The 9,809-nt window shown below is 46.5% G+C and overlaps 1 long non-coding RNA gene across 1 annotated transcript; it reads left to right on the top strand.

The window, feature by feature from the left end:
- The first annotated feature begins 1,068 nt into the window (after nt 1-1,068).
- Nucleotides 1,069-2,262, top strand: LOC117199426 (uncharacterized). The gene is made up of 2 exons (XR_004480652.2): nt 1,069-1,377; nt 2,004-2,262. It is a non-coding gene; the product is annotated as an uncharacterized LOC117199426 (long non-coding RNA).
- Nucleotides 2,263-9,809: the final 7,547 nt, after the last annotated feature.

Genomic DNA, 9,809 nt, shown 5'->3' with positions numbered 1-9,809 from the left:
CCTGGTCTGGGAAGATCCCACATGCCGCAGCGCAACTAAGTTCGTGTGCCGCAACTACTGAGCCCACGTGCCACGACTACTGAAGTCCGCATGCCTAGAGCCCATGCACTGCAGCAAGAGAAGCCACCCCAACGAGAAGCCTGCCCACCACAACAAAGAGTAGCCCCCACTTGCTGCAACCAAAGAAAAGCCTGCGTTCAGCAACGAAGACCCAACGCAGCTAAAAATAAAATAAATAAATAAATAAAAAGAAACTTCACAGGCTTCCCTGGTGGCGCAGTGGTTGAGAGTCTGCCTGCCGATGCAGGGGACACGGGTTCATGCCCCGGTCCGGGAAGATCCCACATGCTGCAGAGCGGCTAGGCCCGTGAGCCATGGCCGCTGAGCCTGCGCGTCCGGAGCCTGTGCTCCACAACGGGAGAGGCCACAACAGTGAGAGGCCCGCGTACTGCAAAAAAAAAAGAAACTTCTGATTGACTGATACACTGAAGGTATGCACCCGTGGTTGCTATCTTAAATCCTCCCACAGGGTTATCTTTTTAAAGCGCTGGAAGATTCACAGGAATTTCAGATGCTACAGCAACTTTAAGGGGAAAACACTAGGCCTCAGCAGTGTACCCCAGCTCCCCTGCCATGAGGGAGGTATACTGGAGAGTCATTCCAGCCCCCCTCGAGCCACCCATTAGAGCAAGGAAGTCCAAATCTTGAGTCTGAGCTGGTGACTGAAGGAAGAGGCCTGGAATTAGCACAGCAGTCAGAATCCTGTTTGAGGGCAGCATTGCTGAAACTACAAGGAATAATTTTATCTGGAGCAGCCTCTCTGCACACTTTTTCCCCTGTGGCAGTTGTGGTGTTCAGGTTAAGGCTATGTATACTGGGGCTGGGGTGGAGCGTGGGGTAGAGAGAATGATGGGAAAGAGGAAGGGAGGGAAGACCTCCTCCTGGGCACTTGCAGATGTGGGAGATTTCCCAGGTGCTCTGCTGCTGAATGCAGGAAAAGGAGCACCTTCCAAACAGGCTGCATTCCTCCCTGGGAATCTGAGGGCATGTTGTAACCACTTAGTGGAATTCCCCCTGAGGCTTTGGCTCTGCAGGAAATTCCTGGCTGCTTTCCAGGAGATGCAATTGCTGCAGAAGGAGATAACACAGGTTGCACAAGGGCAGGGCAGGTATGGCTGGCCCAGCTCTTCATCTCTCCCAGGCAAGTCCAGACTGGAGGGCCTTGCTTTAGGACTGCAGCTCTGCTTGGAAATGAGATCTGGAGGAAAGTCCCAGAAAAGAAAGAAAGCCTCTCTTCCTGGGAGACCGTCAGCTTTAAATCACCCAGTGGAATTTAAAGGCCCAGCTTGACACCCTTGAAGCAGCTGCAAATAAAGGGTGAGTGCAGTGAGATCCCGCTGAAAAAGATTCTGTGAAACAGAAGTTACTCAAAATGAAGAACACAACGTCTGTGTCCCAAGTGTTTCTATAGTGCCTGTTGCTCGGATGGGTGGATGTGTTCTCTCCAGGATAATGCCTGGAAGCCTCCAGAATGTGTTCTCCATCAGGCTGCCTGATCTGATACTATTCTTTTTTTTTTTTTTTTTTTGCGGTATGCGGGCCTCTCACTGTTGTGGCCTCTCCCGCTGCGGAGCGCAGGCTCCGGACGCGCAGGCTCAGCGGCCATGGCTCACGGGCCCAGCCGCTCCGTGGCATGTGGGATCTTCCCGGACCGGGGCACGAACCTGTGTCCCCTGCATCGGCAGGCGGACTCTCAACCACTGCGCCACCAGGGAAGCCCCTGATACTATTCTTTAAGGCCAGATTCTTTCTGCCCTCGACCTTAAATTCTACCTCTAGCATTACTGGATTGAGTCCTCAATACAGATCATTTGAATTTTTAGCGAAAAACCCTGCTTTACAACCAAGGGCTGGTTAATAGCTAAACACAGCTCTGGGGTTTGATGGACTGGTTCCTGTTTTGCTTTGCCTGTTTTGCTCTGTCTTTGTTCTTGTTTTTCCAGAAATATATGCCCACCGACCCCTAGAACAGATGTGCTGACCTGGACAACGTAACGACCACACCCAAGTTCCAACGCTATTAATGTACATGTCTCCGAAGGGTAACTACCCTCAGCACGCCTGCAGCCACTTCCTACTTCACTTCTTGTATAAATCCTGACTAAAACTTGGGGAGTGGGGAATTGGTTCTTTCGGACAGGAGTCCACCTTTTCCCCACGTTGCAGGCTTCCTCAAAATAAAGCTACTTTTCCTTTACCCAACACTTGTCTCTCAGTATTGGCTTCTTGAGCGGGAATAGCCAAGCCTGGGTTTGGTAACAACATCAGCCATGTCTCCAGACTGTACTTCTTCCTCTCTGACTTTAGAAGGAGGTTCTAACCTCCATCTCTCCAGATCTAGCTGTAGAATTTTCCTCCTCAACATGAAGTTCTTGCAGACTCCAGTTCCAGAACATTCAGAGTCCACCTAAAGCCGCCCCTGGGGGCTGCCCCCAGGGTGGAGTTTGGTAGATCCTAGTGTAACAGGGAAGAGCTAAATTGGACTCCACGTTGGATCTGTTTCTTTGACTTTAACCTTTGCTTTTCATTGCTTTTGTTGTTATAATCATACATAATGGCCTGCCTGGGGAAATGCTGCCCTTCTGCCTGAATGTTAAACTAAAGTGCCTTTGTTCAGCTCACCCGGCAACAATCTGACCCTGCCCACCTGTGAATGGCTGCAGAAAAGAAGAAATTAACACGTCCCCTCCTATTTTGCAAGATAAATGGCCTTTTTACTTTACTTCCTCACCTCCTCTCCCTCTCTGTTCTATAAAAGAAACTGGCATCCAGACCCCTATAAGATGTTTTTTTGGGGGACCCTAGTCTACCATCTTCTCGGTCTGCCGACTTTCCAAATAGAGTCGTTACTCCTTGCCTCAGCACCTCGTCTCCCGAGTTATTGGCCTGTGAGCAGAGCGAGCTTGGACTCGATAACACCAGGCCCCATCCAGCAGCTCTCCCTTTTCTAGGGCATGGTCCACCCAACAGAAAGACCATTTTCCAAAGTCTTGAAGCTTCCCCCAAGGGTCTCCTTCTGAATTGATTGGTCAACATTAACTAAATACCCATTATGTGCCAGGCACTTTACTAGGCATCAGAAATACAAAAAGAGTAAGACTAGAGAGAGGAAATAGCAAACCAGAAGGTCCTTTTTTCTACTGAGAGTGGAGAACTGACCATAAAGTACTATACTGGCCCTATGAGACCCGTTTAACTCAGAAGCTCTCAAATTATCTACAATATCAGATTTTTCTAGGCCTCATTTCCCACCTTCACTGCAGCCAGTCTTATAGGTGTGGCCCCAGGGACAACTAAGCCAAACTCCATTGCAATTTTCCTCCTAGCACAATACACATCTGTGCTAGGGGAGAAACTAGGAGGCAGGGAAGGCCTGGTCAGCCTGTGCATTCCACCTGCCACTGGCAGTGCCACCACTGAAACCTAGCAGGACCCTGTGGGGCTCCTGGGCACAGAAGCCTTTCTGTCCCCCGTTTCTTCACTCCAGCCTCCACGACCTTCCCTGAGTTCAAAGGGCAGATTTGAACTGTGGTTAATCAGGTAAGGGAAGGGATGCAAAGACAAGGGAGGGGCAGTCAGGAAACAATAGTGCAGCCTGGGGGCAGGGTCCCGGTTCGCCTCAAGGGATACACATAACAATGTCTGTAAGTTCTTTAAAATGGCTGCATTCGTAATACCAGAGAAAGATCACCTGAGGTTACATTAAAGGAACCAGAGAAGGTCACCAAGAAGATCACCTGAGACCAGATTAGAGGAGTGGAGGCCCTTCACATACCGTAATTTTATCAGCAACCCCACCCTTGAACCGTTGCTATAAAACTCATCAAATCCTCCTGGGTTGGTACATACAATTTTTTGGGACAGGAGCCCACTGTGTCCCCCTTTGCCTGGCAAAGCAATAAGGCTATTCTTTTCTATTTCACCCAGAACTCTGTCTCTGAGATGGGAATCGGCACCGGTGCACAGAGGTCAAGCTTTCGGCATCACCATCTTGATTTGTCCATATGCCCAAAGCCTACATCTGCAGTCTTCCTGGTCTGCCCTCTCCCTGCAGGAGGGGTTAGGAATAACAACAGTGCTAAAACCAGCCTGAGGGTCTTGGCCCACTTTGGAGGGTTTCCAAACCACTGCAGCTGAGGCTGTCCTGCAGCTGTGCCTTTAAGCAAATGATGCAGGCAGCTGACTTCATCTTCCACAGAGCTCAGTGCAGAAAAGGTGTGGTCTCTGCTTAATTTTTTCTTGTCCTGTAGAGTCTGAAGACTTGGAGGAATTAGTGCAAAACAGCTCATCTTCCCTTTTCGCCATGGAACATAGAAAGGTTGGAGCAAATATCAAAGTCTGAAGAGTGATTTTATTCTGTGTGAGAATAATAAATAGGCATTTTCACTCTTCCTTTACAGTAGGTTCAGTTCCTCAGCTCCTGGCTTGGGTACCAGTTTCAGCAGTTCCAGAGACCAACAATAGCCATTCACCAGTAGTGTTTGAACTACAGATTGTTCACCGCTCTTTATCGTGACTATGTTTGCAATGATGAAGAATTAGGCCATCAAGTGCTAATCCTCAGAACCGGGTCTTGGACCTGGTTGTAAATATCACTTCTGCCACCACTAGCAATGTGATTCTGGGCAAGTTACTTAATTTCTCCAAGTCTCAGTTTCTCTTCTGTAAAATGAAATTAACAACAGTACCTACTTTATAGCATCGATGTGACAATTAGAGAGCACACGGAAAGAGTGTAGCACCTGTGTGGCACATAATTGGTGCTCAGGAAATGACCCACTGATACGCTGTCAGGCTGGGGTGGGAGGGGAAATAACATCCCTTTAACAGTCATCGTCTATTGACCAGGAGGATTGAGAAAGCAGAAATTCTGCCTATTAAAATCCCTACACCTCTTTCCCTTCTATCCAGCCCTGACTTCATTCTTTCTTGGTTGTCAACTTGTTGCTCCCACCAAAATGTTAAAGCTCACTGAAGACACAGATTACAGCCCAGTGGTCAGCAGAGTCTTTCTTTCTTTCTTTTTTTTCAGCAGAGTCTTTCTACATTAAAAGATAGTCAATAAATATTTGTGTGTAGATGCATGGATATTTTTTCAATTGACTGGTTGAATATGACTTCTGACGCTTATGGGTATCAGTACCCAGGAAATAATATAGTCTAAGCCTGGAGAGACATGGGTTTAATTTTTACTAACATTTTCCCTTACCTGCCACCTTTTTTTTTTTTTTTTGGTAGGGGGGAGCTTATTAAATCCAAAGTCCTTAGATCTTGTTGCTTTGCATGACGGGGTTAGGTTACATATGAGAATTCTGCAAAGCAAAAAAGATACATCACACCAATTTGCATCTCAATTTCTGTTCCTCTCAAAAGCCACAAAGTTCCTCAGCAATAATCATGTGCAAGGCAAAGAAATTAAGAAGTTTGTCTGGGAAGACACTAAATGAGTCTCTGGAATGTAGTAAAAGACATATCCAACGGTCTATCCTTCCCCTAGATTGTTTTCTGGTCCTGCCACAGGAGAACAAGTACTTGAAGGGAAGTTTCCTCTTGGAAAATGAGAGAAGATACATTCAAATTGTGTTACAAATTGCTGCGTGGTACTTTGGATTTATCGTATTCTAGGTCAGATCACGTCCCTGTGCACAGCGGTGTGTACAAAGCATCACTCCTGATAACAACAAAAAGCTATAATATGGAGTTTCTATGGCACAGAGTCCCTCGGTAATAAAAAATCTTCAAAGCCCAAAAAACCCAGTTCTCCTTATCCCGTTTCATTGGTATTCCAGAGAAAGTCTGCTGTACTTCTCCCTTCCGGTCTCTTAGGAATCATAGTGATAATGAGAGCTTAGGGAAGGCAGGTGGTGGATGAATATGAGTGGGTTATTAGAGCCCAGGGTTGTTGTATTAACAAGAGGAGTCTGGTTGAAAAAGAAGCAAACAGCCCAGCCTGACTTATAATGATTCTGAAGGAATCTGAATTCCAGATAGAAAATCCAGATAGATAGAGTGGGGCTTTTTTGTTTGTATTTGTTTTAATAGAGCAGTAAGAGAAGGAAAGTTTTCTCAATGCTATCTGTAGATTTATTGCTTGGGGGAGAAAGACTCCAATCAATGATGGGAATGCTCCTCTCATCAGAGAGGGTGTCTGTCTTCAGTGAAGCCTCAAACCTCTAAACAAGACTTTGTCTGCCGGGTGGGCATGACTATGTGGTTGCTATTCCTCTTTTCAAGTCATTTCCTCTGGGAAGCCCTGCCCAGCAGACTCCTTCCAGTTTGTTAGCCCAGGTCACTTTAGGAAACTCTTAACCTCCACCCACCAGAACATGAGGCACCCATATGTCCCAGAGTTTCCCTTCAAATGTTTCACCCATAGTCTCCACAATTAGACTTGTGTCTGACAGGCATTTTCGGAGGGGGAGGGGGAGGGTCGCAAAGAAGAGCCAGCGTAAACATCCCTGTAACAATAATCGATCCCCTTTGCCAAGTCCCTCACCCTCTTAATGAGGCCTTCTCGGATATACTAATTAAAAATGCAGGGACTTCCCTGGTGGTGCAGTGGTTAAGAATCCGCCTGTCAATGCAGGGGACGTGGGTTCAATCCCTGGTCTGGGAAGATCCCACATGCCGTGGAGCAACTAAGCCCGTGCGCCACAACTACTGAGCCTGCGCTCTAGAGCCCACGTGCCACAACTACTGAGCCTGCGTGCCACAACTACTGAAGCCCACACACCTAGAGCTCATGCTCTGCAACAAGAGAAGCCTCTGCAGTGAGAAGCCCACGTACCGCAACGAAGAGTAGCCCTTGCTCGCCGCAACTAGAGAAAGCCCGTGCGCAGCAACGAAGACCCAACGCAGCCAAAAATAAATGAATAAATCTTAAAAAATAATAAAAATTTTAAAAATAAAATAAAAATGCAACTTGCCCAGCCCAACCCTACCCCCAGTACTCCCTAGCTCCTGTCCCTGCTTTATTTTTCTCCACAAAACTCACTACCTTTGACATAATCTACTTTTTATTTATGTGTTTACCATCTCCTTCCACCAGACTGTAAGCTCCAAGAAGGCAGGGATTTTTGTCTCATTCACTGTATTCCTAGTACCTAGAAAAGTTATGTGGCCCATAGAAGGCACTCAATAATCGTATTTATGGAATCAAAGCCTACCGACAGCCAAATGCTTTGCACTGATCACAGCCTCCAACCCAACCTGCAAGTGAATGTTGGCCTCTGAGGGAACCTAAGTGTCCTTCCGGGACGGGTTGGGTCACTCTCTGCCCTGGAGGAGGGCTGCCCCCTCAGAGGGTGTTTTAGTGGCCACTGTGTTTGTGGGTGGAGTCACTCTGGCTGGTTAAAAGCTCAGAACATGTAGTATGTTTTCTTTTCTTCTGGTTCTTTCTTAAGTCCAAATAGGTAAAAGGAGCAGACCCTGCCCTCCTCCTTCTTTCCTTCTTCCTGTTGGACTTGCTTCCGTCCAGAAGGCTGCAGAAAGAAGTCAGTCTTGGCCTGAAGCTTGATCTCCCTGGAAAACGGCTGACTCCCCACTTTCTTGTTCTCACTGGGAGAGGTAGCTCAAGAAGACATAGTTCTAAGTTGAACAACAGAAATTCAAACTGGCTAATTTAAGTAGGAAAGATACTTGCTGAAGAATGTTAGGTAGGTCACAGAGTCTCTGGGAGGGTGAGTGCTCAGAAGATGGGATGGGGCACTCTTCAAACACAAAGTATGACAAATGTCTACATCTTTGATATACTCAGGTGTCCTGGCCAACTACCCTCTTGCTAGCACCTTACTCCAACATTAATTTCTACCAGTGAAATCTTATAGTCCCCTTTTCACAGGATAAGATGGACAGAGAGGTTAATAGACTTGTCCAAGGTCACACAGCTCAAGAAACATCAGATTAGGTATTCAAACTCCCAAGCCACACTGACTCCACTACACTTCACAGCCTTTCTTTATGGCTGCCTCTGCTTTTCTATCCTTTATTATCTATGTTCTCAGGTATATTTCCCTTTGATTCCATTTTCCCTGCTATACGATAAATTCCTGAAGGGGCTGTATGTTCCACCTGCTTTATAGCGCCATGCAAGCTTGTCCTTGTTCTTCCTTCCATCGCCCCTCAACCCAGTGAATAAAGATGGGAGGGACCCCAGAGGACTGCACCCAACAGCCATTGCCCTCTCCTCCCTTGCTAACAGGAGGCAGGTTTTGTCCAAGTGACAATGGGCTGGGTTTGGAAATGAATGGTAATTGGTCTAAGCCAATCATGATAATTCCTTTCCCCCTGGGAGTGACTGGTCTAAAGGCAAGCATGTGACCCAGCTCTGGCCAATGACATGTAAGGAGGTGTCTGGCCAGGGCTTGTGGGAAAGATATTCCTCCCTGATAAGAGAAACGTTTGGGAGAGAACACCTGCATTCTGTGGCTTTCTGCTCCCTTTCTTCTTGGGAAGGAGTCCTGTGAGGATAAGATGGCTGCCACCAACTGCGGGATCGGGAAGCTGGAGTAAGGCCGGAGCAACTCGGCGCGGGTGTGTGTGCACGTGCTCCTTAGTGCTCCAGCGCCACTCCCTGTATGCTTGACTTTCAGGAAACCTGGCCCTTTGCCCCGCCTATCTACCAGTTCTCGCAGCTGTTCGTCTAGGCCCCCAGTTCTCCAGCCTCCAGTGTGCATATCCTCTGAGCTTCCATCACCCCTGATTCCGTGACCACCTTCTCACCTCCTGCCGCCTGCTACCCACTCTGCTCTCACCTGCTTCCTTCTGTCTGGCCCCTGACCTCCTACTTTGCTCTTGGCTGTCCCAAGAAGTCTTCTCAAGGAACCTTGACTCCAAAGTGGACTAAACTCCCTTCACACCTGGAGAGGCGGTGGTTGCAGAACATAGTGAATGCAGTAAATGCCACCGAACTGTATACTTTAAAATAGCTCATTGTGTTTCTGTGAATTTCATCTCAAAAAAGTCCCTTCACCCTAAACCTATTTTTTTTAAATCGAAGTATAGTTTGATTTACGACATTGTGTTGGTTTCTGGTTGTACAGCAAACTGATTCAGTTATAGATATATTCTTTTTCAGGTCTTTTCCATTATAGATTATGCCAAGATATTGAATATCGTTCCCTGTGCAATGTAGGAGGACCTTGCTGTTTATCTATTTTATATATAGTGGTGTGTATCTGCTAATCCCAAACTCCTAATGTATCCCTCCCCCTCCCCCTTTCCCCTTTGGTAACCGTAAGTTTTCTATGTCTAGGAGTGTGTTTCTGTTTTGCAAATAAGTTCATTTGTATCATTTTTTTTAGATTCCATATATAAATGATATCATATATTTGTCTTTTTCTGACTTACTACACTTAGTATGATAATCTCCATCCATGTTGCTGCAAATTTCATTCATTTTATGGCTGAGTAATACTCCATTGTATATACAGATAACACATCTTCATCCATTCATCTGTCAGTGGATACTTAGGTAGCTTCCATGTCTTGGCTATTGTAAATAGTGCTGCTATGAACACTGGGGTGCATGTATCTTTTCAAATTAGAGTTTTTCGTCTTTTCTGGATATATGCCACCCTAAACCTATTTTATTCACTCCACTCTCTTCTTACCTCTATTATTCACGAAAACCTGGCACTCCCTTGAAAGAAAGCACTGTATCTCTTGATACACCTAATTCCCATCTTCATTTGCCACCTTTCCCTACTCAATAAAAATTCCTATTATATGATATCCACGAACACCCCCAA

This window comes from Orcinus orca, chromosome 13, assembly GCF_937001465.1.
Source record: "Orcinus orca chromosome 13, mOrcOrc1.1, whole genome shotgun sequence".
NCBI classification, from domain to species: domain Eukaryota; kingdom Metazoa; phylum Chordata; class Mammalia; order Artiodactyla; family Delphinidae; genus Orcinus; species Orcinus orca.
This window is presented reverse-complemented; position numbering and strand designations above follow the sequence as displayed.